General features: G+C 39.9%; 2 long non-coding RNA genes across 5 annotated transcripts in view; both read right to left on the reverse strand.

Moving 5' to 3' along the window:
- Nucleotides 1–1,397: 1,397 nt before the first annotated feature.
- Nucleotides 1,398–5,434, reverse strand: LOC138688024 (uncharacterized). Its single transcript, XR_011327060.1, has 2 exons — nt 3,597–5,434; nt 1,398–1,690 (listed from the first exon to the last, which is right to left on the reverse strand). It is a non-coding gene; the product is annotated as an uncharacterized lncRNA (long non-coding RNA).
- Nucleotides 5,435–5,774: 340 nt separating this feature from the next.
- LOC138688026 (uncharacterized) overlaps nt 5,775–25,927 on the reverse strand; it is a 37,404-nt gene continuing 17,251 nt past the window's right edge. For 2 of the 4 annotated variants that reach the window (XR_011327068.1, XR_011327069.1), the window contains exons 4-5: nt 22,326–22,390; nt 5,775–10,211 (exon numbers count right to left, since the gene is read on the reverse strand). This is a non-coding gene — a long non-coding RNA (uncharacterized lncRNA). The remainder of the gene's footprint in view (nt 10,212–22,325; nt 22,391–25,927) is intronic. The other 2 variants (XR_011327070.1, XR_011327067.1) reach the window with 2 other exon arrangements.

Here is a 25,927-nt window from a genome sequence, read left to right on the forward strand (position 1 = left end):
TGAAACTGCGTATGACTTACACCAAGCTATAAACATTCGTTAGCAGCTTCCTCTTAAACGCATAGTTAAAACGGTAACACGTCAAAGCATACAAATACGTATGTTCACGCAAGAATTGCGAGACCACACGTTCGGACCAACTCTGCAGCGCTCTGAAACGGGCGATGCCAAAGGTGAATCGGCCCAACGGTTTCCACGCGGGAACGGGACCCAGCGCGTGAAGAACCCGAGCCCTCATTCGGGTCCTGCCACTGCTACAGACGAACCCCTCTTTTGTGCTCCATCTCCTTCTCAGAAGGCAGCACCACCAGTCTGTCCTGCCGGCGAGTTTATTTCATGTTTGTACGCCGCTCGGATACAGCAGCGTAACGGCCTAACCGAAGTGCACGGCTTTTCCCAGCGCCGAGGAGGGTGATCCCGCTGCACACCCGACGCTCAGTTGCACACACGTCTCTCAAGCCTGCAGAGCCCCCAGGTGGCACCTACTTGCCACCACCTGCGTCTTGGCCTGCTCTCTTCTGACCCTGGCTACCGACCCTTCCCTCTGAAAGTGAGCATTAGTCATCTCTGCAGCTACTGGCATATTATTCTTTTGGAGCGAGGGGACGTACAAAACACAAGGGCAGTGAAAAAGGATACTTAAAATCCTGGAGAACCTAAAACGCTCAGGAGAGGCACGCTCTCAGGAGAGGAGCGTTCATCCCTCACGGGCTGCTGCTTGGCAGTCCCCCAGGTTCAGAAAGCAGCAGGCTGTCCAGAGGGCTCTCCAGCCCCGTGCCCGTCCCTTCCAACTCAACTCTTCCCACCTCCAGATCCCGACTGTGACACCTTCCGGAGGTAGTGGAGGGTGATCCACAAACTTACCACCACCCTCAGGCAAAGACAAACTGGAGATTCTGGAGCCTTAAAACACTCTCCTCCATTTTCCTCCCGTATAGGCTGTGTGCTAGATGATCATCTGGCCTTGTGAGTCTATGAATATTCATATATTTGCCACTTAGAAATGCAGGAAGCAATTTGTATTAAAATACCAACACAATGACTTCCATTCTCCGTGCCCCTGAGGGACATAAATGTGTACTTTTCCCCTTTGATGTATAAATAACACTTCATTTTAGAGGAAAGCACCCAGTGACAGAGATCACTGTACATTTCATGAGGAATGCCTTTTAACATATTCTAGTTACAAGGAAGATCCCCTATTTACATAGTGTGAAAATATTGTTGTTTCTCTTGAAGCGTTACTTTTCAACCAGTACTGGTACTCAGTACCGGTTAGTACAGCTGCAACACTGATAAGCATTGATTAGACAACTGGCTAAATCTAAAGAAAGTAGAAGCAATAATGCCAAAAATTATTTGTACTGATGTGTAACTGTATTAAAATTAAAACTTAATTTCAAACACAGTACTTTTTATTTGCCCTCTGACCTCAGGTTTTAAGGTTCACATTTGTAGGCTTTTATTTGCAGCTAGAAACCTCGAGTGAAAGATGATATATCCAACATAATCCATGACATAGCATTCAAAGATACACAAAATATTGTAAGATATTCCATTTGGTCCACAATGACATGTCACTGTCTCCCATGCAGGTGCTGGCAGTAAACACGCTCATTACCAAAAGTCACATCCATAGCAGCCATTCTTCTGCATTACATCTCTATGGGATGACTTCATTTCCAGGCACCTGTAGAAAAACGACCAGAACATACATGAAGTTTCCAGAAATTATGCCAGACAACTTAGCAAGTACCCAAGGCCTCTCAGGGAAAAGTATGCTTTGGCCCAAAATATACTGTGAGTCTGACCTACAGGAGATTGCTCTGGGGACCCAAAATTGTAATAAGTTGGCCAATTCAGAAAATTCAAAAGAAACTCATGCAGGTAGCTTGACTAAAACAGTTGTGAAAGATCAGTAACTATCACATCCTGTATTACAATAAAATTCTAAAAAGATATTTAACCTAATGTTTCCTGGGTACTGAACATCATCTGCCACACTGGTGAGATTTGGAATCTTTAACCTATTCAGTTTTTAACTCCTCTTCATGTAACACTCATCACAATTAACATGTACACTCGAAAGATGGAGGCACAATATTCTATGTCCATGCAGTATTGTCTTTCACCCCTTCTCAGAATCCCCAACCCCTTTCTCAAGCTGCTACTTGGTACCCTTTCATCTCTGCCACTCCCTATAAATTCTTCCTGTTCACTGCAAATATAGGAGTTCAAAAAAAAAAAAAAAAAAAGCATTGCATATGCTTATTCCACCATAGTCATACACAGAAAATGAAACAGAAAGCAATGTGGTCAACGTTAAAAAACCAAAACAACAACAAAAAAAAAACCAAACCACCACCAACAAAAATCCAAAACAAACTCTCTGCTTTCAGCTATTTAGAGGTCTTTATGAGAAAATATGACCAAATAAGACTTCATAAACATTTAAAAACATTTGAAGAAATAGGTATCTTAAACCTGGTTTGGACAATTACAAAAGTTTTCCATTTGTAACAAATAAAATACTTCCAGTTTCATTCCTGTTTCAATCCCTAGTTACAGTTCTTTCCTTACACATGTGCAAATGCAGTAACCATACCACACAAATAATACAAAAATGAAAAACTTCCAGCTTTGCAGTGATACAACGGTACCTTCCTTGTACATTACACAGAAGGCTGAAGTGCCTGCCTGAAGTCGTCTGCGACTGTTAACACCCTGTCTTCACTACCTACGGAGCAACGGATCAAATGGACAGCACAGAAATAGAGGAGCAATCATAAACATCAATCTTTTTGCTAGTGATTTTGTGAGCAAGGACTCCAGCAATCAGGGCTGAATTCCTGAAGATGCTTTTCCAGCCATATTATCATCAGTGAATTTTCTATCAAGATAAATGAATTTTTTAGTCTTGTGGATAAATACCCTTTCCTTAGAGAAGTCTTAGGTCTTTCACGGAGTAGTGCAAATAAGAGACAGGTAAACCCATGCACATGAAATCATCAGTGAACTCCAGACTCTGACAGAGCATACGACACAACTGTAAATCTTTATGGTAACAGCCCTGACAGCTCATCTACCAACATCAATATGGTCAGCTACCAACCAGTGCAATCAGGGAATTGCTAGTTGCCAGATGGCGATGGCAACATTCTTCTGCATGCTTCAACGGGACCATGAAAATGAAGAATTACATACAGGACATAAAAAAATTAAGAGGAATATAAAAACCAAATCACTTGAGCACAACCCCCTGAAAATAATCACACGCATACAGTGCTTCCACAGCCTTCATGAATTGCTTTCCACCCACTCCTTAAAGGAAAAATATTTGATACAGCAGACAGCTGTTGTGCATTCAGGGATGTGAGAAAATGTATTCCATATTACTATTTAATGTATCACGCCTGTGTGAATAAAATCATTAAGCTTGCATGTCTCCTTTTGGTTTATTGATTCTTAAGTTTACACACACTGAGTTAATTCACCACCACCACCCAAACTGTACGAGCTCCTAGGGTGCTCCCCAACAGAGCATTTGACCCAGGGTGGAGTTTTCACTGGAATGGCTCCTTTAAATCAACACGTACCTGCTCAGCCTGCACCCACAGCCAGCAATTTATCCATGATAAATGCTATCACTCAGCAAATCCATAGACCTGGAGAAGTCAGCAAACCTCCTTTCCTGCTCCAGTTGCTGGGGTTTTTTTGTAACAAATTCCCACCCTCACCTAAACCACTGAATCCTTTCTACTGCTGCTTCCAGTAGACTTCCCAGTACGGAGAGCAATGCTCATTTTGGAGTCAGCAGTAGGGAGAACACCACCTTGTTTCCTGCAACTAGCAGGGACTTACTGACTTGTTTCTGGGGTCACTTGGAATCTGACTCAAGCCAATGAAAACTAATTAAAAGATGTTTTTGTTGTCATGCATGAAACTTTTGGATTAAGCTCTTGGGGAGGCACCGTGTTCTTCCTACAGCTCTTCCTTCCGAAGCAGGCGCTGGAAAAGCATCCTACAAATGAGCTTACAGCTGTATTCCTATGACCAAGCCTCATGATTGCGCAGCGCTTACTGTTATCAGTACAGCCCATCTTACAGATAACTGAATTTGCTGCCTCACTTGCTGCCTGCTATATTTACCTCGCAGTAATTAAAATTATATAACATATATTATGTAACATATTCTACAGTAGGAAAGATTTAGGACGTTTGCAGGAGACTACAGTGGCGAAACCTCTCACCAAACAGGATTACTTACGAGGGGACCAGAGGGAGCGTGCAGGTCGACTGCTGCGAAGTCAAAACCTGTTTGTTTCGGTGGGGGCACTGACAGCTACTGACAAAACGCTCGCCGACAAGTACTTCTGGCTAAGCAGGAAATGGGCAAAAGCTTTAGCTCGCCGAAAGGGACGATCTATCACAGGAGGAATTCTTACAAAAGCGGAAAGTTGACTTGGGGGGGGGGGGGGCGGGAGGGCCCCATGGGAGGCGGCCTCTCCCGTCCCCACAGCGGGGCCTCCCGCCGGCCCCTCACCGCGGCCAGACCCCGGCGGCGGCAACGCCAACGCCGCTCGGCGGGCTGTGGGGGCCGGCGCCCGCCGGGCACATCAGTGCGGGCGGCGGGGCGAGGGCCGCCGGCAGGCGCGGGAAGTTGCTCCCAGCCCGCCGGCCGGTCCCTCGGGCGGAGCCGCCCCGGCGCCGCGGCTCTGGAGCCCAGCCCGCCCCCAGCACTGCCGGACGGGCCGAGTCTCGCTTCCCCGGGCTCGGAGGGACCGGAGCTAGCCGCGCCCGCCCAGCCCGGCTCGGCTCGGCTCCGGGCGCACCGCCGCCCCTCAGCGGGGTCGGCGGCGAGGCGGCCCCCGTCAGCCCCCGCTCCGCGCCGCAGCGCCCGGCCGAAAGTTGCGCGGAGCCGAACAATGCGGAGAGGACTATTTATCCTTCCGCCGTCCGGCTGTGACGGGAGGGGGGAGGGGAGCGGCGGCGGAGGGGGTGGTGCGACCCGCCGCCCAGCGGGCGGGAGGGGCCGGGGCCGCTCCTCGCCTCGGGCTGTCGGGGCGGCGCGGCTGACCCCTCCCCGGGCCCGCTTACGAAAGCGGGGGGAGTCCGGCCCCGTCCCGACCCGTCCCGTCCCGCCGAGGCCCGGGAGCGGCCGTGGCGCGCTGCCTTGTCCGTCCCGCGGCGCGCCGAGGGCCCTTGCGGGGGCGCGGAGCAGCGTCGCGTCCCGTCCCGTCCCGTCCCGTCCCCTCCCCGCCGCCCGGGGTCCCGCTGCGGGGCTGCCCGGGCGCCGGCGCGCGAAACGGCTCGTCCCTGCAGCGGGGAAAACTCTTCAACTCCCCGCGTTCCCTGATGCCGTCCTGCCGCCGGCTCCCCGCTCCCCGCCAGGAATTAAGCAGGAGCATAAGGTCTCCATACGAGCGGAGCGGAGAGCAGCACAGCTCGGGGGCCATGTGTGCTCCGGGAAACTTTGATCCTCCTGCTTGTAGCTCAAGAAATGAAGCTCAACAGTTCAAACCGAAAAGCGACTTCTAGTTGGCGCAGGAGGTGGTTTGGGTGCTTATGTTGTCGAGGCCGACCTTTTTTAAATTAACTAAAAACAGTTAACAAATTTAAGCTAAAAGCAACATGATGTTTTCTTGCTTTTACAGTACCTTCCTAGTTAAGAAGAAATAAGTAGTCACAGGAGATTTACACTAGCTTAATAAAATTAATCCCAAATTATACTGTCTTCAAAGGTAACTTTAAAAAAAACAACCCACAAACAAAAAACAGGATGATACAAACCTTAATTTAAATAAGCACCTGAACATATTCCTAAGTAAAGCAGTCATTAAATCCAAAGCAGGTTGACATCCCTGGGGAAAAAAAGTTCCTCTTGCCAGTGTATCTCAACCTTTCTGTTCCGGAGCCCTCAGCATGGCAATACCTGTTCTTTCTAGGAAGCGAGTAACACCACAGCAATGAAGTGGTACTGGAGAGAGCTGGTGCAGCCACACGGGCAGGCTGCGGGGCACAGCATGGCTCAGCTACTGGAGGGACAGAGGTTGCTGGCAAAAAGAGTGCAGGTGCTCTGCTGCCGCACCGCTCTGAAGTCCTTCATTTTAAGAAAACTCATTTATAAACTCAGAAGACACAGATTACAACAAAGAATCACATCAGTGAGATTATAAAAGGGAGTTATTTTCAGTGAGGAAATTAATACAAAGTTTTAAGTTTCCTATGTAAATTATATGCCCTTCACTACAAATTTTTAAGATCAATTGCATCATGCAGTTCACTGTGAGCAGTTTTGAAATATCCCTAGAATAAGTATTACTGCCAAAAGCAATTCGGCCAAAGCATCTTTCACCAAAAAGGTGTCTCACACTGAAAGGCATTGGCTAGATAGTCACAATGGAGTTAAATGGCACAGAGGGTAAAGCATGAGTATCACCATTTTTAGCTTGGTTTCCTAGGGAAATCACTTGCAGACAACACTGTGTTCACACGGATGGATGCATTTCCTGAATAAATCATAAACTTATTTGCGAATTTCAACCACAGAAAATGAGGCGATCACGTTCACACACATTTAATGGAAAGGGGGATTAAAGCAGAAAAAAAGACGGCTATGTTGGTGCACCTACAGAAGAAAAGACTAGTTGAGGTCAATCCTTGCCAGCAATCAAAGAACCCAGACACAGGATGCAAAAGCCAGGGGAAGGTAACTTCAGGCAGCCTCCCTTCTGGCAGAACAATTTCTGGTATTCTGCCTGCCACTGGGAGCTGGAACCAGCAATCTGTTTTACACAGACCTTTTTGAACATTTCCCCACCTCCAAAGTTTCACAGGAGCCAGAAAATAATTGCTTTAATGTAATCAAGAGCCATATAGCCCACAGATAATGTTTTCCATTCTAGAACTGCTTGAAAGAATGTAACTGAAGTTTGACTGCAGCCATTCATCAGCCAGTCCCAGATGGGCCTCTCATGCGTAAGATTCCCACCGAACACCAATCCCCTCCTTGGCACTGAAGGGAACAGGTTCTGTCCCTCACACAACTCATGGACTGTCAGATGATGCATTCTGGGGAACTAAGGGATGACAGAGAAGACCAAATTTACAGAGCAAAATCACAGCTTTGAAGATTAGTAGGAACTCTTTATACCAAGCACATACAGAACTACATTTTAAATTACACTGAAAGTTTCATTCCTTAAATCAGTGGAGTGACAATACATTGGGGTTAGTACTGTTCTCTGTCACTTGTTTGGGGTTTTTTTAAGGTTTTAGGAAAAAAAATATCTTTAAGTTCTATTTTGAAGAGTACTGCAACCTCATCTTAAGTGGACTCTCATATGAAGAAAATTGTGGATATTCCACTATTTCCCTCCTCATATATTACCATGATTATTTTGTCCAACAATATCTGCAGAGCACATTAGATTGATTTTCATTTGGGAATACAATTGTGGGTAGACTCCTTGTCATATGTATTTATAGTTTCATTCTAATTAATATAAATATTTGTAGAAATAAGGAACAGTCTTGCAAGTGCTCTGTTCATAGAAGTATTGACTGACTACAAGTAATGTTCCTTTTACATGAATCATTTAGGATTGAGCTCCACAAAATGTATCTCACCCTTCATAATTTGCCCTTATGTGGCTCTTAACATAGTAAAATCAGGGGGAGTTGACTCAATTATTGAAGATAGTTGACTATCCAAGATCCAGAAAATCCTGGTTGTCCATCCCAGAGTGGGGAAAAAAAGTTTCACGAAAAATAATGTGATAGGATTACTGTATACAGCATATTGCTATTTTGACCATGAAATATTTCCATGACAGACATGCAAATATTCAAGGCCAGATGACTTCAACAATGGTACCCATGCTTTTGATGAACTAGTTTGCATTATCTCATCCAACTCCCTCTTTTATCATATGTAGATGAGGCATCTTATGCATTCACATGGTTTTGACATTGTCACATGCAGATACTTATTGCAACTACATAGTTTCCAGATGCTACAGAATAGTACAGCATCCTATTCAAGAATGTGCCTAACAGAAATTTTATGAGCTTGCACTCGAACTAGAAACTAACATAGAAAATTATGCAGGTTATACCATGCGGTAGGTAGTTCCATACAGGTCTCAAGTCTAGAGCAAAAGTACACCTCAAAGAAAGTGAAGTTTTTAGGTTTTAGTTTTACCTTTCTTTTTGGGGGAGGGGTTTACTTTCTAAACAGCTTATTCATGCTTTCAGTTCTGTGCACTAACAGCACTAGTTATAACTTCCTGAGCTGTCATAAATCACAGGTAATCCTACCCTAGCTGCAGGTCCTAGAGAGCTGGCACGTGTCACACAGAGGTTTCTGATTGAAAGATGACTTTTAATCAAGTTTCAACAGCTTGTAAGAACAGAGGACATAAGAAAGGCCATGCTGCTCAGAGCAAAGGTCCACCTAGCCCAGTAGACTATCTCCAACATAACAACCCAGTATAGTATCTATTCTTTTCAGTTTAATGTCTCATATGTTCTCAATGTAGTGACTATTCAGTGGGATTCTGGAGAATGGAGATGGGTTTTGGCCCTGTGCCCGTTCCTGGTATTGCATTGTTTCCGCAGTAATGAGAAAGAACAATCATTAGCCAGTACAGGACACTCAGAAGAACCAGGCATGAGCATAGTCATCCTGATTCTGGCATATTCCCCCTTCTGCCAGTAAGAAAATCAAGAATTTCTCAAGCAAGAAGTTGCATTTGATTATTGTTCTTAATGGCTATGGAGGGCTTATCCTTTATGAATTTTGTTAGATCACATTGAACTATTTTAACTACTCAGCAGCTGTACATGTAGAGATCATGAAAAAAAGAGTCAGCAAGTAATGAAACTTTTTAATACTGTCAATGGGGCAAACATATCCCATGAGGGCAACTATTTGAAAGTCATTAAAGGAGATCTAAGTCTTGAGGGGGAGGATTTGTATTTGTTCTCCATCAAATACAGGATAAATATATTGCCATTGAAAGGTCTAAAGGCCGAGTTTGATTTCTGGTAAAATCTGAGATTTTAGTCATTTTACCTTCCTTACATCCCCTTATCTCTAGTTGTAAAATTAAGGTTTTACAATATGGAACATACTGTGATTAGCCCAGGGTTTCATAGTTAGTTTGCTCCTATATACAAGCTGTTGCCTCTTGGCTGTTGGGCAGACCAGGCAGAATGGTTAAAGGTCAGTCTCTCTCTGCATTTGCCTTAGTAGGACTTGGGGTCTTCTACCCAGATTCTTATTTTCATGAAACTTATAGGGATTTAGTATCTTTGAGTCAAGTACCCTCTATTAAATACAGTTAAAAGTTATTGCCAAGACAGACAAACAGATGAACTGGTAATGCAAGTGCATAAACATATCTTCCATAAAGAAAAGACAGAATAAAAGCAGTTATGAAATGTACTTGCCATAATATTGTTCTGATTGAAGTCAATGGATATGAAGCTGTTGGCTTCAAAGGAGGACCAAAGTATAGGCCATCTAGAGTCCCTTCAGTAACATTTCCAGCACAAACATCACAGCCTGTCAAAATAATTCATATTACATGTGGAAATTTTTCATTAAGTTCCATAAGAAAAATTGTTATTTCAAAGTTGAGAGATTTTTCTTTCTAACATCGTTTTGTATTAATCCCCTCTTTTTCAAACCACACAAAAAATTCAGGTTAGTTGTATAGCTCAAGACGATTCCAAAGTTTACATTCATTGTTGATAGTGATTATTACTAGAGACCTGAGCAGCTGCATTGCCATCGGGGTCCTGGCTCAGAACTGAAAATTGAGGCATTGCTGAGCCCAAGCTGAAGTTCAGACCATACTTTTATCTCTGGCAGGCAAGAATTATGGTCCAGTTTGCAAATTTTTTTCAATGTCAGACTCAGTTTAAGTTTTTTTGAAAGGCTACTGTTTGCATAAATAAGTTTGAATACTGCCTTCCATTTCATAGCTTTAAATATTACAATTCCTGTTCTGATTTTAAATGTTAAGGAAAATATTTTAGCAGTGCAGATAGAAGACTTGTAGCAGAATCTTGCCCTCCTGAACCATCTCAAAGTTTTCGGTTTCTCTTCAGTGGAGCTATGATTTTCTCTCTGGGCTTTCAACTCTGCCAATAATCAAGTAACTTTATATAGGTCAGTTGAATTTTCTTCATCTCAGTTGCCTCACCTGTAAAAAAAGAGTAGACAAAAACCTTAAAGGGATGCCAAGAAGAACTAATCTGTAAGATCTTCAAATGAAACACATAGTAAAAAAAGGTTTTATGTAATTTAATATTTAAAACTAGAAGCGGGTAATATTCTGCATGCCTATATGACCATTTTAATTTTGGATTATAGGATAGATGTACATAGAAAAAAACCTTAGGTAATTTATACAAGTTACCACTAGGGATATACTACCTTCATTTAAAAAAAGCTAACAATGTTCACCTAAGAAAACCTCATTATTGCTAATTCATACATAAAGATTTAAAGAGACACTGTCCTACAACATCTTTAAGTATCTTCTCAAACTTTATGAGAAATATACTTTAAAATTACTGCCTGTAGAAGTATTACTAGAATATATACATATGACCTGCATTTCCTAACAGCTGTACAACACCTAAAAATCTTAAGATTCTATTACCTGTGAAAGCAAGGATATTCTAAATATTTTGTATGCAGAGACCATAAATTTAACTTTCTTTTTCTATGTAAAATTCCACTCACCCAATTTCTCTTTCTCTGATCATGTTTTAAAATATGTATTAATTTCAATAGGAAACAGTTTCTATGGTTACACCTTCTACCTGATAACATAAAAACAGTGTAAAACATATGTTTCAACTTATTATCAATATAGCCTTTAAACTCTCCTTAAATCAAATAACAAAAGAGGAACTATTAGAATATCAGTTAAGTGAGACCTGCTTGTTGGGGGGAGGTGATGTTTGTTGGGTATTTTTGGTTTTATGCTGCAGCTGTGTATTTGTGTCTTGCATTTATGGTGGTTAAACTGGAATGGTGAAATAGCATGAGGTATGTATATCTAAAAGTAAAAATGTTTTACTCCTTACTCTGTGAGACAAGGCCATTTCTTGGACAACTCCAAACAAGCAGGAAAATTTCTTCACAGTAAATTTTATGGCTATTTGGGCATTTGTAGTTTATAAATAAAATAAAACATTATAGATGTTTACTATGAGTTATTACTTATTTGCATTTCACATTTTCAGAGCATATTTTTCACCTCTCCACTATAGGATACACAATACCCAAACAGGACAGTAGAGGGTTAAGAGGTCCAGAGCTGTAGTATCCAGTATAGATGCAAGTCTGGGAAGAAGGCCATAGAATACCTAAAGCTTAACTTTGAAAAAAAGAGGTCTTCAGATTTTATTTTCCATAGGAGAGGCTTTATTTTGATTGATAAGAAAACAGTTTTAAGAAGCCTATAAGAGCTTTCTTGACACAAGAAAAGATTCCTGTGGGATGGCTTTTCAGACTACCAGTTAATGATAAACAGTGATACTTTGGTATGTAAGCAATTCTTAACTGCCATGACACAAGAGAATACCACAACTGTTACCTTTATGTTATGATATTCATGATACTAGTCTTGTGACCTGCTCAGTGCCACCTTCTTGGTCTGACTTAGTTCTGCTGTACCTAGGATAGCTGGTCATCCCCATATATCATTGGATTCATAGACTTTATGAGGTCCCTTCCAACGCGAATTATCCCATGATCTTGTGATCCTATGATTCTTCATATTAGTTCATTTAACATTTCTTTTAAGCCCTCACATAAGCAGGGAAATTGTGCATGAAAAACTGCCATAGGTACATAGAACTTTCTCACAGAGGACAGAATGATGATGACTCAAACCTACAGTCAACCTTTAAGAAGTTTACAAATGAAAGATCAGATAGTCTCTCAACTGTAGAAAAAAAAAATCAAAACAGTTTGTTTAGCATGATATAAAGACAGATTAAAACTAGGACAGAAAGCTTTTGGGGGAATAGACACATGCTAAATAAAACTGGCTGCTGCCACTGCCACCCTGCAGGGCCTTACAAGACATCATGGAATGTGTCAATGTGATTTATTTTTATGAATTATTCCTATGGGCATTATGTATGTATTCTATGAAGATTAAAAGGAATTGTTTCTTTAGAGATACTACATTAAGAATCACCATAATGTTATAGTTTAATTTTGTAAAATAAGAGATCCCACTCACTGAATATAAATCAGTATAATAAAGTAAATATTTGTATACAAATTCCATCACAGAACAATTCACAAGGCTGAATACTTTTTTTAAAGCCAATGAAGTTAGAAATTAAACAGATGAGGCAATGAGTGAAAATATTTTCCAATTTTGAAGCAGTATACTCAGAGACATATTTCCTGTATTGTAGGATTGAATTTTCTTACTTGTGCCTATTAGCCCTTCAAGAACTTATGAAGTGGTTCCCACTGTTGCCCACTTTTTTTAAAGAGGTTACCAGTCTATCAATTTCCTGTAGAGGGACCAGTTTCAGAAAAATCTGTCATTTCAACCCACATTGAGCAAGACTATGATTACGTCAAAAACATTATTTCCAGTGGGTTTTGTGTCTTTCTAATAATCCGTACAGCAAGTCACACTACACTTGATACAGGACTACTAATTATGTAAGTTTCTATAATAACTAACCACAATAGAATAGAGTATTTTTCTGTGCAGTGCAAAAGCTTCTAGAAGTGCACAGCCTATCTGTTCCAGCCTCAGAAAGCATTTAATGAATGGCCTCTAGAGCCTGCACTGATTACCTTCCTGGTTCTGACTGTAGTTACAAAGGTTCCACCAGAGTACACCTATTTCTAACCAGTGCTGATTTTGATGTAGACAATATTCCCTCTACTTTTAGTCATTGCTGTCCGGGAAAACTATCACTGTGTGCAGGAAGACTGTCAGAATTCTCTGTTGCTAAAGCCTTCTAGGACTAGATTTGGCTGTTGACTATGGCTGATATCCATACCAAAGGGCTCAACTCTGAACTGTGCTCACTTTGTCAGATAGTACCTGACTATGTTTAAAGTTTTAGGCAATATCAAGGTTTCACTCCTGTGCATCAGAGGATGCGAAAATAATCCATGTTTCCAATTTATGTATAAAGCAAATATCTACTTCTAAATAAAAAATCTTATCATTATTTTTGAGAATTATTAATTCATTTAATTTTGTGTACACTGTATTGGGTCTGGCTGAGATGGAGTTAATACTCCCCATAGCAGCCCTCATAGCACTGTGCTCTGCATCAGTAGCTAGAAAGGTGTTGATAGCACACCAGTGTTTTGGCTACTGCTGAGCAGTGCTGGCACAGCATCAAGGCTGTCTCTCCAACATTTTTGCTCCCCCTCAATGGCAGGCTGGGGCAGGGCAAGATCTTGGGAGGGGGCATAACCAGGACAGCTGACCTAAACCAACCAAACAGATATTCCATACCATATGACGTCAGCTCAGATATAAAAGCTAAGTTAAGGGAGACGGAAGGTGGGGGGGGCATTTTGTCTTCCGGAGCAACCACTATGCGTACTGAAGCCCTGCTTCCCGAGAAGTGGCTAGACATCGCCTGCTGATGGGAAGTAGAGAATAACATCATTTGTTTTTTCTTTGCTTTCGTGCGCGCAACCTTTGCTATCACTTTATTAAACTGTCCTTATCTTGACCCACGAGCCTTTTGTTATATTTTCTCCCCCCCCGTCCAGCTGAGGAGGGGGAGTGATAGAGCGGCTTTGGTGGGCACCTGGCATCCAACCAGGGTCAACCCACCACATACACATATACAACAGTTGCCATCTTTTTGTACTTCTGTAGTCCTGTTTTTCCTTCCTGTCTCATAGTGTGTTGTGATTAGGGTAGACTCTTGGTTCTTAGAATTGTTTTGTCTTTAACATTAAATGCAAGTTTTCATGACAGACCACTTATGCGTGAGAATGTCACTGCACTTGTACATTGATTATATACATATATACCTACACACATATTTATACGCATGTTAACTATAGCACAAGATACTTGAAAAGACATATTATAAAATAATTGAGAAAAACATTATTTATTAAATAAAAGTTTGTTTTTAACAGATGTCCTAGGTACTTACTTGAGTATAGAGTCTCTTTAATATAGACTCAGTTCTAGTTAAGTGAGCTTCCTAAAAACATCCATGGACACAAAAGCAAGAGAAATCAGGCAAAATGATTCTATCACATTCTGGAAATAGTTATAAGGCAATTTATCACTTAGCAAGGGACATCAAAAGCTCATGGGCATTTGAGGCAGCATGTATCAGAAAGGAAGTCAAGTTCATAAATGACTCACCAAATGTCACAGGAAGAAGAAAAGGATCCTAGGTATCTTCAAGAACAGTGAAGAGTGATTTATATCTAAAAGCTGTTCCAGAATAACAACGAATCTAGAGAATGGAAAGCATGTATAAACATTCTCCTCCTTTCTCTACATGTGTAGTCTCATATTGCTAATGGTAAAAAAAGACACCAGCTTAAAAAACATACCACAAAATCTGCATGTACTGTGTCAGGACCCTGAGTGCAGTTATAAACTCTCTCAGTAATTGCTCTGATCAGCCTCATCTGAGGTCTCCCCACACCTTTGACCAGGGAATCCATTTAAGCTCAGTGTGGGCCATTCAGTCCTTTTCTAAGCTGTGTCTTAGGTATATCTGCTGCTGATCCTGTTCCTGAAGTACTGTAGTGCATCCTTTGATGGACCTTGGATCCTGTCTTGCCTGATGATCACTGGACTATTGATGGGACCTGTTGCTGTTGCCATGCTGCGCTGCTTGCCTGTCTCCAGTGCTCTGAGACTGTGTTCTGTCAGTGAGGTCCTTGCCCAGAGTGCACTGCAGCCACCCCTTAGCTGCCAGCTCAACTTCCCTTAGGGAGCAACCTGCTCATGCTGTTCCCTGATGTTGTGTTTAAACTGCATTCCAAAAGAGAGACACTGTGAAAAGAACCCCTGTAGTGTTAGAAACTTGGAAAGCTTTTAATTAAGTAAATGAAGTTTTCACTCATGATGGAAGGGTAAGCTGCAGCTGGACTGATGGGCCCTTTCTGGGCTTGCAGTTTGTACCCATTTGCTCAGGAACCCAGATAGCTTTGGAGTCTACACAGACCCGTGCAAAAGTACACAGTATGTGATACCACCTAAGTAGTTACTGTTGTAATAAATAGCAAGATGTGACAAGAGAGAACTGTTCTAAATAACACACATGACTATTTTATAATATATTAGAATATAAGCCATGGGACAATTAGTGGAAAACAATTACTGCAAGAAATGTGTTTTGTGACTGAGACCCATCCTGGCCCTTTAAGTCTGGACTGTTACATTCCCATTTTGTTGTGAGAGAACAGAGCAAACACGGTGGTTTTTTATAAAATGTAAAGCTCTCTGTTCAGAGATTTTTTTGGACAGGATGGCAGCTTACCTTGTCCATCCGTTGCTCAACTACAACTTCTAAAACATGTTTTAAAGAGTTAAGTACTAATCAAAATTTTTGCATCCAAACAACGTCAGTCTCACGGAGTTGTTTATCAGTGAAGTGTTAGCAATGAGTCATAATTTTATGAGGTGCCATTTTTCTATAGTATATTAAATGCAAGAGCATGTCAAACATATTGCCACTAAGGTTTATTGTTAAGTCTGCTGAAAGCATTTTGTTCAAAACAATGTTTGCTGTATCTCATATAGCGTGAAGCCTAAATTAAATGAGCTTTACTGCAGTCAACAGGAGAAAAGAATTCTTTCCCTGCCTCAACTCTCTGCTAAGAGCAGCAATGGTGTCAACATTCAACTATGCTACAAACATTAGCGGTGCTAATTTGCAACTATACTTTGAGCAACTGTGGAGTTTCTTTGCCACTGTACCTTTACCCTAACGCAAGATCGATGAATGACAATGCTACAGTTGGCTCATCTTTAGTGGCCCCAGTCTCAGTCTCTCATTTACTGTACATTAAAGCAACTACATTCTTTTCTACAGGCCAAAAGGTTTAGATGTCTACCTGAATTTGTAGCCTATTCCAGGTATATATGCTTTGCATTAGGCAAGTGAGTGCTGTATGTCACATATGCATGGTTGTGTATAGACTTAGTTACTTACTGAAGTGTTACTGGGGAAAAAAAATCACAGCAACTAATATGGATGTGAAATATGACTAATCCATGTTGGGTTTCAGTTACTTTAGTCGAGAAGGCTCTGTGAGGCTGTATGTATCATTAAAATGCTACTCTATAATTCAAACTCTTCCATCTAAAGAATAGCCTACGCAGTACAAGAACACAAGGAGCCTCTAATTCATGTAAGTGGTGATAATATTAAAAGCCATTCCTTTAGTTTTGACCTTCATGCTCTGAAGTATGCAGGGTTTGTAAAAGTGGTGATACAACCATTACTTTTTCAGGGTTAATTTGAAATTACACACTACCCAGATCACATTGAAAGATCATGAGAGTATGTATGTGAGTATTATTGACACCTGAAAACCAACTACAATCTTTTCATGCACCCTTCTGCAGCCCTCCCCAGCTGTGATTCATGAGAATCAATAGAAGCTTTGCTTTCTAGAAAAGAGGACTTGAAAACTTGATTCTAAATGTGGTGTATATTTGTCTAAGCCATAAAAATACTATGGAAAGAGAAGCCCAAGGCTAAAATAGCACGTGTTTTTCAAGGTAGAATTGAAATCTATTGGCAGCACTGCATGGGGGAAGCTTGCACATTATCTTCCTGAACTCTGTTTGATTTAAGCAAGTGTTGGCAATCCTTATTTTCGTGCAGTTAAGATTATCTATCAATTTTTTTCAATAAATTATAAAAAATATAACTTCTAATCATGCCTTTTCATATTAAAAAAAAAATACTAGGCTTCCTGACAGTTAGAAAAATCCGATAATTTCTTCGATACAAGAGTTAATATAAAATTGCAGATCTTTTCTAAGTGTTTTGAGCAGTGGCTTTATGATTGTGAAGTCTGCCAGGTTTTTTTAAGGGCTCACATTTCAGTATCAGAACTATGGGTGGCATCAGGTGTCTAAGTTTTGCACCATTTAAACCTGGCAGCTGTTGAATTTCTTTGTTGCATAATAAAGCCTTCTTGCAATAAAAAGGGAAATTTTCACTAAGACTAGTGAGAATGAGATCACTAGATGCCACTTTAGCTACATTACTTCTTCATAGCATTTTACTTCATATAGGTAATAATTTCAAAGGGACAGATTCTCTAGGCTTGCGAATTCTTTGTGCTCCTCAGTCAGTAAGGAAAGACCAGAAACGGGGCTGACAGCAAGCATAAAATGAGTGAAATGGGATGCAACAGCTCACCACCTATAACTGCCAATCTTAATCAGGGAAGTGACTACAGCACCCTAGGGCAGGGTGGTGAGGGTGACCCTAGTCCTCTGGGTCACTGCTAAGTAAGAAGAATTAGAGCATTCCCCAGGTTGCTGACATCTGTTAAAGTGTAACTACAACAGCAGATAATTTGTAGTACTCCTCCAATTCCTCGTGCCTCCTTACCTAGCAGAAATTTGCTACAGTAAAGAATTACCCATTTTAACAAGACTTCTTGCAGTTCTTGCACTAAGGAGTGCCTTTGTCCTAGCCATGAGGAAGGTTACTGTCTAGGCTGGTTGCTGTCTTTCATGCTACTCTTCATCAGTTGTTGATTCATTATAGGCACTGCTAAGCAGTGCTCAGGATGGTCAGCAGGAAGATTCTTCCTATTATCATGACTGAAGGTTTACCCCATCATTTCTTACCCATGTTTATGTCATTTTGAAGGTAGATTGTATTTCCAGGTGCTAGTAAACAATTACATTTCAGAAGGATCAGGAATATATCTTTCCTTTTTTTTAAGCAGAGCATGGCCAGACTCTTCTCAGTGGTGCTGAGTGACAGGACAATAGGCAATGGGCACAAACTGAAACACATTAAATTCCATCTAAACATAAGGAAACACTTTACTGTGAGGATGACTGAATGCTGAATAGGTTGAGAGTGATTGTGGAGTCTCCATTCTGGAGACAGGGCCCTGGGCAACCTGCTCTAGCTGACCCTGCTTGAGCAGGGGCATTGGACTATATACAAATCAGATGTTTTCCAACCTCAACTATTCTGTGATTCTCTGATTAAACCACCTTCTCTAATGTAGTCATCATATGATTTATGCCTCTTACTTTGAGATTGGATAACTGTAATTGACTCAACAGGGCAAGGCCTCATGACCATTGAGAGTATGAAGCTGCTAGACATTCATAGCCTAATGGTGAAAATGAGATACCTAAAATCAAACAAATTACTTAGTGTTTCATGTCTATCCTGACTAGGGTGTGTTTGAGGAGGCATCTAAAAGAGTTGGGCTGACTACATGTTAACATCCTGGAATTGCCCTAAATGAGAGACCACATCTGTCCCTCTCTGTACTGCACAATGAGCAGCAGAGGTGACTGAGCTAGCTGCCTTGCCACTGGCAGAACTGTCTGCCAGCACCTCTCCCCACAGGCACATCTTCACCTCTGGTCTTGAATAGGTGGGTGTTGTTAACTCAAGTGAGTCTATAAAGCTGCAGGAGTTTCACAGGAGAGAGATGGTGCTGAGAAGATTCTCTGTGGAATTAGCAGGGTGGTTTTACTCTTTCAAATGTTCTAAGGACAAGCACTGTCTGCTGCTTGCTGCATAGTGTTTATAGGCATTACTGGTTTAAGAAAGGGTAATTTTAAAGAATGAGAAAGATCACAAGTATTCGGGTTGAAAACATTCTTTGTCTTTGTATGTTCCAAACAAACACAGTCTAAAATTCAGCTTCCTTAGACTCTGTTTTCTCCCCCTAGATGTTAGAGATCAAGTGTCATTCAGAAGTGTTAGAATATTTCTCCCCTTTTCAAAAGCTAGCCATACAAAATTGTTTGGCTTCCCTTCAAACGGAACAGTATAAAAAGAAAGAACTGCTGAGCACAGGGGTTAGCAACAGTTCCACTTTAAAATGACTAATAACTTTAAAATGACTCGGGGACTGAGTTTATACTTGTGAAAATGGAACAACAGGTACAGCAGAGAGGCCATGAAAATCAGTTTTATACTATGACTGGTTGGACTCATGAAATGTGATTAGATTATTAGCAATAAAACTTGCAGAGATCATGGAGTTAAGCATATTTGTACAGAGAGGCCTCAGCTGTACTGGCTTGGAGGAGTGCACTTGTTTAACAAAGAATTTGCAAACAAAATAGCTCACTTTAAAAGGTAGATACAGAAAACTAGAGATTTTGATGTTACGCTTCCAAATGTGAGTAGAATGTGATTTTTTTTTTAGACTTTTAAATATGCTTTCCAAACTCCTTTTAGTGGATAGCAGTTCTAAAAAAAAAACAAAAACAAAAACTCAATCAATTTTTAAGCAAATAATTGATCACTAATTTTTAATGTTATTCCTATGACAGTGGAACTATTTGTATGTATTACCTTAATAAAAACTGAGTATGTATTTAGCCAGCCCTATCAGTATAAAGCTACATGAGGCATTAATACACCAAGACCCCCCTTCCCTATAGCACCAGAAAAATGATCCCCTTTCTTATCTCTTCAGTATAGCAAGCTCTTTTATCCATTTCTTTTACAAGCTGCTGTTGCTACTATTCCCCTTCATGAGTCTTGACAGCTGACTCATGTTGATGGCCACACTTCCACTGACTGCTGTAGAGTAACTGCCAAACCCATTTCATACTGTAAGACTGCTGCTATCTGTAACTCCTCATTTCTGAATTTGCTCCTAATTTGTACATCATTTCATTATGTATCTGTTATTGTGGAAATGATACACGTGTAAAGTATGGAGAGAAAAAAACCCCCACCTTTGTTGTCTTTTTTGGCTCTTTAGTTGAAATAGTCAAATCTTTAGGAGTTAATGCCAGCAGAACTCCTTTGCACAGCATGGCTAAAATAGGTAAAAAGGACTATGTTTTAAAAGTAAACTCTTCTACTACAAAAAAAGGAGGAAAAAATGAATTGAGGATGCTAATCAAACAGTAGAAAAAGTCTTTAAGGAAATATGATGGTGTCGAACATGTGATACAGGCCAGTTTTTGACTGAGGAAAGAACAGTCGTGTTTGTTAGTTAAAACACACAAGGTGTGGGCCCAGAAGCAGAGATTATTGGCAATAGTTATTGTGTTTTGCAGACAATAGGAAGCAGGGTTTTGACTGGCCATCTGGTCTGCACTCTATAGCTACAGCTGCGTTAGCTAGCTTAGAGGAGGAGCTGCAGCTGTGTAATGAATATATACAGCATAGGAGGGTGTGATATTTATGGCAAAGATAAGAATTGATGAAAAAGTAGGACTGGACATGCTTTAGGTTTAAGATGCCATTTCAAATCCTGTTGTCTATGATTCAATGCTGGACATTTCCTTAAAATATTCAGAGACCTGAAAGAAGCGATTTGATTCATAACTTCGCTGTAGTGTGCGTAAATACAAATGCTAGGAATTAGTATACAGTTGCCCAGGTCCAATTGTTCTAAACAGTTATACAAGCACAGAATTTTTCTGCCAAGCAGAATGATTAGAAGTCTTTGGTTTGGTAGCTTAGTATCTAAGAATTAGGAATTTCTTTTAGATAGCTCAGAACTGTGAACACCTTGAGCACAATTCATTTTACATCATTCATGCCAATGAATCAGACTCAGAATTAGAAATGGTCTGGGTGTCTGGGTAGAACAACAAATTGTCATCACAAGACATCTTCACTGGTGTAACTTGTTGGTATGCATACCTTATTAGAAAAAATATTATTTATTTAATGAGACTTTTTTACATTTACTTAAATATATATACAGCAGATGCTGAAGACATTCTACCTACTGCCCCTTCTACAGAGATGGTGAACAAATAATTTGAATATAACTGTCTAAAGATATACCTTTCCCTAGAGGACATTATTTAGCTGCCACAGATAAAGCTATTTGTGATGGCCCATATACTGGTAGAGAAGTACTAACCTGCCCACCAGTTACTAGCAGACAGGAGCTAACATGCAGTTGCCACAGCACACAGTACCAGCAAGAAGTTAGCCTGTAACTGGGTGGAAAAAGTACTGTCAGCAAGATTTCCTTATTTTTGCCTTGTAAAAGAAATGTACCTTGGATGGTAGGTACTGCCTTGGAAAAAATATTCAGCTAGAAGCCCTTGAATAGGGAATTAGTCACATTCCTGGTTGCTCTTCCTGTGCCCAGGAGAGTTTGTGACAAGCACAGACAAGTGTGAAAAGCTTTGATAATAAATCTAGAGATAACATTCATCTGAAGAGTTGGTGTCCCTGGAGCATGGAGGGAAAGTGTTAGTCTCTAGTATTCCTTAAAACACTCAAAGGAAATGGGTATTATTCTGCCTATGAAGACATTCTCAGAAATAGAATTCTATTAAGTGCTACTGCCTTAACAAGTACTATAAGAGAGTTAACATCCTATGCCTTCAAGAAGCATTTGTTCTCAGTGGAAAAAAAAAAAGGGCCACAGTAAATCCTTAGATATAAGGGTGGACATAAGTAGCTGGCATTTGTTTCTAATTTGCATTTATCTTATTTCATTGCAAATTTTAATTCATCTCTTCCAAATGAATATGGAACATTTCATTTGCTGATCTTTTGCATTAATGTGGTCAATATAATTGGAGCTGAAGTGAGCTGTTTGCCAGACTTTCTAACTGCTGCCAAGAAAAACTTGGGTGTCATTTAGAAAAATCCATGGGTGGAGGAGGAGGAGATCATGACCATCTGTCTATGCATCAAAGGCTAAATCATTATAGGGGAAAAATAACTTCTCTGTTGTGTTTGCCAGCCATGTTCCCCTTTAAAGTAAGTTCAGTTAGTAACTTTTGAAGATAAACATTTTCAAAATTGTCCTGTGGGCTCAAACATTTCTTGGAAGGAAGTTGGCGAAAATTTTAAAGGACAAAACTGCACAATTTGGAAGTGAATGAGATAGCAGGAGGATAACATTAGAGGAAAAGTGTACAGTCTCCTTGGAGTCTTCCCAAACACTTTCTGTTGCATCCCTTTCAGTTCTAGGATCTCACAAGTACAGAGAAAAGGAAGCACATAGTCTCTTACTTGTCCTGCACACAAATTTCACAAATTCCATGCCCCATAGCATTTACAGACTTCTTGACTTAACATTTAACAACGGGACAATAGACTAACAGCATTTGAAAGACGTGACAGTAAATACGCACCTGGACCTACTTGAGCCCTAAAACTTCTGTTGTCAGTCAGGATAATAGTCTGAAAAGTAAACATTCTGCAAAAAAAATTGCATAGAGAAGAAGGGCATTATCTGTCATATGGCTAATACTTTGCTCTTTTTATTTGGGTTTTTTTTTATTTAATGCACTGCAGAATTAAAATCCTGGCATCATGCTGAAATCTATCTTAAGGAGCTAAACTATGAATGCCTCTGAAAAGCCATCAGTCCTTCAAACCAGGAGTCACTATTGCAGGAGTGCTGTGGGCTCCTTTATCAGTAGTCACTGTGACATAAAGGTCTCTATGATGAGAGTGAAAGGACAACAAATTGAAAATGCCAGTAACCATGGGAGTTCTGTTTAGACTGCCACTTCCAGCATTGCCACTGTTTTAATTGAGTCTGCTATAGTAACCGCTTTAGCTCCTCTAAGTTCCAGCTTCTAGCATACTCTGTCATCTAAATATTTGCATTTTGTAGGGTATGACATCCAAGTGCAGGCATTGTTACTTAAAAATATTGCTCTGGCTTCTCTGAGCAGGAATCCTTCATAGTGTCAGTCTTCAAAGGAAAGATTTACAGTTCTTATCAGGAGTACGGGTTTTTTCTTTGTATTGAGATTCTGAATTCTCTCCTTCTTTGAAGATAAGAAACCCCTGCTATCATGGACTTTATACGAATGGGTCCCTGGATTTGATAAACTGATTAGGACTACTAGGATCAAATCCTAAATATGAGCACATTGGGAGTTCAAAAGGTGAATTAATTTCACCTTTCTATGCTTGCTATTCTTGATTCCTATCTTTCCTGATAATAAGTAGCAAAATTTAGAAACGTAATTTAAAAAAATTATGGCTTTTTGGACTTATACTTCATGTTCTGCTCCAACATTTTAAAATAAAAAAAAAATAATTTTACAGGCAGATGAGGGTGTGACTTTTGGAAAAAATAATCTATTGCTCATTTTTAATAAATGCAAAACCAAACACAAGTGGATTTTTTATATGCAATCAAACATCAATAGCATGTTTCATGTACTTGAAATAGAACAAACACAATTTTAATCTGCATTACATTCTGAATGGAGAGCCACAGCATTCCACCACATCTGGAATCTTTCAAGAGATATATTTATTACAAGTTTCTTAGTAACTATAAAGTATTACCTCAACCACAGGTAATAAAATGCCAGCATCAAGATAAATGGAAAAATATAACTGCCTAACTAAGATCTTTGAGAGGTATTGACAATTCAGACAAACTACCCTTTTACATTATTGAAGTTGAATAATATTTTGAAAAGGAACTCAAATTCTGCAAGTTCTCTATAAAATCAAAATTAGTTCCCTGCAATTACATGGCTGAGTTTTCTAAAATATTTGTTTGCATCAGGCTTCTTGCTTGAATTGTTTGCTAATCATGTTTTTAAGCCCTTTGTCTTTAATTTTAAGTTAACAGTGCAACAGGATTTATTTAAAAAAAATAATCAAAGGATAAGAGAGTAAAACCTAGTAATTAAGCACTCCTGTAACACTTGTCGAAACCTGGTCGTAAAGAATGAATCTATTTCTTTATAATGAAAAGTGTGTGTGTGTATATATATATATATATATACACTGTTTCAGAACATTCTCCTAATTTTTTTTTAAATTTTTTTAAAAAATCAAGAATAGATACCTTTCTGCCCTGCCACAGTCTGCGTGGTCAACAAATAGTTGACCATGAATAGTAAAATTTACCGTCTGAGCTGAATAATAGGATATCCTGGAAAGCAGGAGTGTTAGAAATCTGCATGGAGGATTGAATTGGAAAATTGCCAGAAGTTCAAGGGCCACATCTATTTTGCATAAAATGGAGCAGATGGTAGCTGACTTAATCTTTGATACCATGGTATGGTCCACAGAGATTATAAATCCCAGCATGAAACACTCCATTTCTTTCTTGCATTGAGCAGGTGATAAAGGAAGATACGACGTATCTTGCAGATATTTTGAAACACCTACTTTGAAAATAGGCTCTATGCTGCGTTATTGTTTCTCATCTAGATTTTTCTAGCAAGAGTTCTGTTTTTAACACCTACAGCTAATAGCATACAGTTGATCAGTAACTACAACTAATTGGCAGTTTCTTGGCCATATTATTGGAGCTTTGCCTATGCTGGCCCAGAGATTTACCCTGTTTCTTAGAAGTCTTTCTGCTGTTACACAAGCATTTATAAATCTTCTGTCATTATATTTCATCTATCTGATGCCATTCACAGGCATAACCAGATCAACAAATAGATCAAATGCTGAGAGTTAGTATCTGAAATTCTTACACTACTCAAAAAGCTTGTGGGACATTAACATATTGCTAAGGAGAGGATGTCTTAGATTGTCCCCAAGGACCATTGTCTAATAGCTATTTAACATTCCATGAGTGTCTAAGACTATCAGCTTTTTTGGTTGAGCGTGTAAGAGCCTAATTCAGCAAATATTAAATCTAAAAGTAGTTCCTCTCATATTAAGCAAAGCAAGTAAACATGAAAAAAAAAATACTCTAAACAGAAATCTTAATGTGTACATCAAAATTCCAGGAAATCCACACCATCTACATATGCAGACTAAGGAAGCATACGATAGAAAAATGTGTTATGGATAGTATTGAATCAGTCACTACTTGTAGACATCTCTGTGCTGCACCATATCAAATTAACACTGGGTATGATTTGTGATTTAAAAGAAAGGATCTTAACTGTTTTTACTTCTATTGCTAAAGTTCAGATACAAAATACTTTTCCAAAAATACTGGTATTCCAGATTGAAGAAGGCTGAAGTCTGAAGTCAAAAGAAGTAAAGTGTAGAATAATTTTGTCAACTGTCCACAAAATGTTCATACAGTGTAAAATCCATTGGATATCCAATAATAAAAATTGTGTTCTTTTGTCTTTTGGAAATACTGACACATTTTCTGTCATAAGATTTAAAATACAGATGCAAGAACATTCCTAAACTTCTTGAACATCCAACTACTATATATACTATATATCAAACTACAAATATACTACACTATATTTGGAGATATTTTACTTCCATCTTTGTAGATCCCTACAAAGGCATATATGGGCTATGACAGATTTTTGGTGCAAATACTTTGTAAGAAAGTAGTTCAAATTTGACTACTGATAACTGATCTGTTAGTAGAAAGATGACCTAGAAAATAGTTATAATATGTAAATGCTAGTGCTTTTGTATCTATTTCCTTCAAAAAAGGAAAATAGACAATGTTTTGTCATCCAAAGTTATACTCAGTATTATTCAACACTTGTGAAGCCCAGCCTTAGCCTGTCTGCTTTGCTCTGATCTCACTGCACAGAGCAAACAGAAATCTGGGTGGCTTAAATAGTGGAGACTGCACTGGCATTCCCACAAGTCTTCCAGATCCCACTCCCCTTCTCCCATGTAGGTGTTGCTGAACAGTGGACATAGCTTCATAGCTCTGTACTGCTTGTCAGGATCTCTGGCTAAACCTTTAAAAACTGCCTAAGAGCTGAGGGAAGCTCAAATACATTCTTTGTTGGAGCCTGTTGAGGCTGTAGCTCTCACTGTTAGTATT

Source organism: Haliaeetus albicilla, chromosome 12, assembly GCF_947461875.1.
Source record: "Haliaeetus albicilla chromosome 12, bHalAlb1.1, whole genome shotgun sequence".
Taxonomy (NCBI): Eukaryota; Metazoa; Chordata; class Aves; order Accipitriformes; family Accipitridae; genus Haliaeetus; species Haliaeetus albicilla.